Source organism: Alligator sinensis, unplaced genomic scaffold (genome assembly GCF_000455745.1).
Source record: "Alligator sinensis unplaced genomic scaffold, ASM45574v1 scaffold222_1, whole genome shotgun sequence".
Classification (NCBI taxonomy): Eukaryota; Metazoa; Chordata; order Crocodylia; family Alligatoridae; genus Alligator; species Alligator sinensis.
In genome coordinates this window covers 1,486,883-1,492,922 of record NW_005841912.1, presented here as the reverse complement: position 1 = coordinate 1,492,922, position 6,040 = coordinate 1,486,883, and positions in this window count along the sequence as shown.

The following is a 6,040-nucleotide window of genomic DNA, read 5'->3' as shown; positions in this document are numbered from 1 at the left end:
TAACTTAGTCTATCATTTATAAAACAAGCATATTAATGCTTTTTAAATGTCTTTTCCAGTTGGAACGTTTCTCTTCAGCCTTCACCTAATTCTGCTTTAAGTGAATTTAAGTCATAAGGCTTATTTAACATCATCCTTAAGGTTATTTCACAAAAAGCTTTTGAAGATTCAGTACTGTTAAAGCAATTACAGAAATCAGTAACACATAGAAATAAGATTATAATGTTACAGACAGAAAACTCATCTTGGCTCATGACTAGCTGAAAATTCCTTGCTGAATAGATAATTAGCAACCTCTGCTCAACTCCCTGAGTCTCCCAACCTTATGCTGGTAATTCCGCAGCTCAGTCTGCAGCCTTATCTTCTGTTAAACTTCTGGATTGTCCCGAACCTCTTCAGCAACCTCCACTGAAGCCTGCTTCCTACCTCACTCATCATCTGGCCATTTCCTTCTCCCAGAGAGAGATTACTTTGTGGCTGAGCGAATTTCAATCAGTTTCTACCCCCAGAACAGGGGCATGCACACATTAATCTCTTCTGAAGGGTCACAGGTCACTGGGTAGACCAAGAATGGACATCAACGTTGCCACTTTAATAATTTTGTTACTAGTTCTAATAAATTTTGGTGGGTTCTAGTGAAAAAGGATAAGATCTTATTTTACCCATTTAGTGCCTATGTGGATTTAAGCACTGAATTGTAAACCCCGTGCACTCTGAAAAAAAGTTACCACACCTATTTTTGTAATGGCTTTCACTCAACAAGGACACTCCTCCAGAAAGATAGATCACACTTTTGAAAGAGCCACCCGGATACCATGTGAAGAATTGCTGCAATACAGAAGGAAAACCCCATGAATTGCACACCACTGGTTATGACATATCACTATTCCCTGGAACTGTCCGAATCATCAAAGCTCTCTGAATCTTTTCCAAATGATTCGGAGAGCTTTGAATCGATTCAGACCTTTTTACTGGTCCCCTGATTCAATTAGGATTTGGAGATTCAACCACCAAATCGGGCTGAATCTCCTCTGAATCAAATCAGTACCCAACGCTTTGCACATCCCTACAGACCATGCCATGACAAGAAATGTAAAACCTGCCAACATATCTCTACCACTCCAGCAATAACTACACCCCACAACAGAACCATCAGCATTCCCAGATCTTACAGCTGCACCTCCAGCAATGTAATATATCTCATCCAATGCACCAAATGCCCTGATAGAAAATATGTAGGGGAAACCAAACAACAACTGCATAGCAGAATGAATGCACACCGAAAATCTATCAAAGACAAGAATACCCAATTACCGGTGGGGGCACATTTCTCACAAGAAAACCACTCTTTCTCCAATCTCTCAGTTCTAATCCTCAAAGGGAATTTACAAAATACCTGTCACAGGTGAGCCTACAAATTTCACTCCATCAACCTACTAGACACAAAAAATCATGGACTAAATATATACATTGAATTTATGAAACATTATAACCTGCCTAACATCTGACCCCGCAGGTAACTCTCCTCTAATTACAAACTACATTAATCTCCCTCTTCTCCCCCAACCTATCTCTCACCCACTGACTCCTCAATTACCATCTTCAGTGACTGGCTATCTTGCATGCATAGCAGCCTCTGGCCTCTTTACTATTCCTTCTATCCAGAAAAAGCACAAACCAATTCCAGGTGCTTCTTTAGCCTGATGAAGGGTATTTGTTCCTGAAAGCTTGCAAAGAAGAATTTTTCCAACTATCTGAGTTGAGCTATAAAAGGTATCAGATTTATCCAAAGAACCTTGTCTGCCTATGCTCGTAGACCAACACAACTACAAGCTATACCCCTGTCATCATTTTAGTGACATCTAACTACTTCTGTCCCCAGAGGTTTGTCTTGTGAATTTATCCTTTCAGGGGTTGGAAATGCTGGTGGAAAAGTTCATTTTCTGCTTAGCAGATTCAGTACCATCCATATTGTCAGTGTAAGTCTTATTTTGTGCATTCTGGATTCTCTCAACTTTCACAAAGGAGGTTCTTTAAGCTTGGACCAGACTCTCTCTTCTTGAACTCATACATGGCTGCTGACCAGTGTCATCCTGGGTATCATGAAGGCAGGCTGGGAAGAACAAATGGTATTGCTAAAGTCATGTATGATGTCCTTAAATGAATGCACAGACTAAAGATGTTTAGAAATTGTGTATGATAGAATCTGGGCTTAAATGCATGTGTAAACATGTCCACCATGCCCAAATCAAGTGACTGAACAGCATGAAGAATTCTAATGCACAGTTCAGGAAATGGCATCCCAACCTGCAGACTTACTCTTTCTAGGTGGAACACCAAACAAGAAGCCTTCCCAAGAGTGAGGGCTTCTTCTGGGAAGGGAGAGTAGGATGATGCTTCATGGAAAATGATCCCATTAACTACTGCGTGGTCTGTGATGGGAGACAACCCAAGTTATCAGTCCAAAAATGTTAGTGAGCAGGGCCAATGACCTCCCCAGCTAAGACAAAGAAGCTGGTTAGAAGCAGCTGTTTAACCACATTGGCAGCCAGGCAGAATGAGTCAGCAGGTGAAGAGACTGAAATCTGCTTTTGGGAAGATTCAGATCTACATGCTGGAAGGAAATGCAGAAGGAAGAATGGTTTTAGCCATGTCAAGGTTTGAATCACACACTTTTCCTTAGTCATGTCATATATCACAACAATGCACTGCATCCTGTATAACTGGTACAAATGATGAAATCTAGCAGAGATTGAAAAATAGCTTGAAGAATTGCATCAAAGGTTTTGAAATAACATCTTTGTGATGGAATATTAAATCCTTAAAACATGCTACAGTGATCTGATCAACACTTGAAACAACATTAATTAAAATATGTTTGGTTATTTCCCTTATGTGAGCACGTTCCCTCAAATATTCATATAATCTCATTTCAGATTGTCTATGCTGTGGTGGTGAAGGCCTTGTCTATGCCGTGGATTTAAAATGTAATAGCTATTCTGGCATTAACATCCATATTCTGCATTAATTCTATCTTTTTAGGGCCTTTTTACATGTTACACTGTGAGCTGCACAAATATGGATTGGCTAAGTGTTAGCTTGCAGTCATACCTTCAACTCGAGTGGCACATTGGTGGGAAGTGGCCACACCTTAATGGAACAGGAACTGGGTTATGAGGATCAAGAGATAATCCTGCCCTGGAGTGATGTAACTTTGGGCTGCATAAGGAGTGCTTTAAGCTACTTAATCGTGTTAATGTGTGGACAATCCAGGGGTTAAGAGTTCTAGAAGCCGCCCAGAATTAATGTGTAACAAGGCCCTTATAGTTTATTGTCAAGGGTAGGTGCTGTAATGCCTTGGCCCTCTCTGATCTGGCATCTTCTCTGCAAAATGGCACCTGTATATGGAGAATAGCATCCTATTCCCCAGCTGTGCTCTGTTGTTCTCTTACCTGCCACAACTTTGATCTCACTACTGCTGGGGAGCTGGTTCCACTGGGTGATATGTCAAAAGCTACTGGAAGAATTGCTTTGTGGGGCTTCTCCTACCCTATACTTGGCCTTACCACACCCCAAAGTTACTGGACACTTTAATCTCAGGTGAAGGTCCCTCTGGGCTACTGATGGTGAGCCTATCCGGGCTACCTGCAATTTGTATCCGGTCTTTCTGTTAGACATGATTAAGCCCTTTAGTGGGCTAAGTATTCTGCACTCAGAGATCAGCAAAATCTCTGACCCTGCCATGGGAGGATACAAGCTTCTATGAATTCAAATAAATTCCTTTTTTTTTAATAGGTCCCACATGGCTAGGATTAATTCATGGGCCTGCATTATCTTTGGGGTCAACTCCCCCTGGTCCACTCACTCTAAGCCCACCAATAATTACAAAAAATATCCAAATAAGAGGGAAAAAAAACTACTGAGGCCTTTGGTTGTGGGCAAGGCTTTTCCCCTGTGCCCAACTCACTGGGGGTTCAGACTTCCATGCCCCTTTAGCCCAATTCCTCTTCAGCCCGAGTGCCTAGGTCTGGTCAGACTGCTGACCCTGACATCCTGCATGTCAGTACTTGAGGTAGTTAGTGATCTTCCGACCACCCATGCCAACTGCTTGCGCTCTTCTCCGGATGCTAGGTGCTGACTGATGCAAAAAGGAGAGTCCCCCAGCATCGTCTCCACTGCAACCCTGCAGTCCTCTTTTAGCTGCCCCTCTCCAGGGCTGGAAGTACCTCTCCGGGCCCTGCCATCACCAATCCAGAATAAGCATTGGGTCTGGAAGTGTTGCCCAGTTTTTCAGTCTTTGGCCACATCCCAGGTTCCACCTGAGATGAGCGGGAAAATGGAGTTAATCTTGGGCTTCCCCTGCTCCTGGGATCTCTCTTTCACATTTATCTTAGGGCCTAGTTACACCTTACATTGAAAGCTGCACAAATGTTAATCAGCTCAGTGTTGTTCATCTTAGTGGAGCAGTCACACATTAAAGGAAAAAAATCTGCTCTAAGTGCCCTTCCCCTGTGCAGCTGTGACTTGCCCCTAAAGGCTTGGTGAGCAGAGGCAGGACTAAGAGCTAGGAGAAGGACAGGCTCACTGTTCCTACCAGGCAGAGTGAGTGTTGCAGCCCCGGAGTGCATGGCAGCTGTGGTACCTCCTGCCATAACTCAGGCTGTTACTTCTCTTGGCTCCGCTCCCACCAGAAGCAGACTGATCCAGTCTGAGTGAGAGGGGCACCACCTCCCTGCTGCTGCTCTAACTGGCTCTTCTCCTGGCAGGAGCAGAATGAGTCAGTCTGAGTGGTGGGACACCATCTCCACACTGTCTTTGGGACTGGCAGTGCCCCTCTCCCCTCCTCAGACCAACTTGCTCTGCTCCTGGAGCAAAGCTGATCCTAGAAGCAGTGGGAGGCATTGTGGCATTAAAGATGCTGGGGCTATGGTACTCACTCTGCTGGATGTGTCCAGTGAGGGGTGAGTTGCTGTGCCTGACCTGCTGTGACCTTACATCCTCACTTGCCCCAACTCAGGAGGGCCCACTGCCTCCTGGGATACTGGAGGACTTCAACTTGGGTGGAAAAGCTGTGGAGAGTAGCCACAGGTTAATGAAATGGGAGCAAAATTGTGTGGATTAGAGATAATCTTGCCCTGGAGTGGCATAATATTAAGCCAAATAGTTAGTGCTTCAAATCACTTAAGAGGTGTTAACATGCTGCTAGCAAGCAAAAACCCAGACCTAGTGGTGCTCACGGAACCCTGGTGGGATTCTACCCATGACTGGGCAGTGGACATTAAGGGCTACAGGCTGTACAGGTGGGAAAGAGCAGGAAAAAAGTGGGGGGAGTGTAGCACTCTATGTCAAATAGCAAAACACATCCTCAACGATCAGGATGGGATCAGCAGAGGGGTTAACTGAGGCATTCTGGGTTAGAATGCAAGTGGGTCATGGGGAAAGGGACTTGGCAGTGGGTGTCTACTACAGACCACTTCACCAGGGGGATGAGCTGGACCTGGAATTCTCTTGTCAGCTCAGGGACCCTGTAAAGTCAAGAGATGTGGTTGTCATGGGTGACCTAAACTACCCAGGCATCTGCTGAGAGTAGCAGTCAACCAGGTCTGACTGCTCACGTAGGTTCCTAGCCAGGATACAGGACCTCCACCTAACCCAGGAGGTGCATAGTCCCACCAGGGGAAATGCCTTGCTGGACTTGGTCCTTGCCACAGGCGATGACCTGGTGAAGGGTCTGTGGGTACTCGACCACCTGGATGACAGTGATCATCACCTGCTGGAATTTGCTATTCAGCGCAGGGTGATGAAAGCAAGCAGTAAGGCAAAAGTCCTCAACTTCAGGAGGGCTGACTTCAATGAGCTAAAAAGATTAGTAGGAGAGGCACTGGGGTCTCAGAGTTTCAATGAGATGGGAGTCCAAGACGAGTAGTTGTTCCTCAAGGAGATGATCCTCCAAGCTCAAAGGGAGTCAGTCCTAATGCACACCAAGGGGGACAAGAGTGCTAAAAAGCCCCCATGGCTCAGCAAAAGCATCCAGGAATGC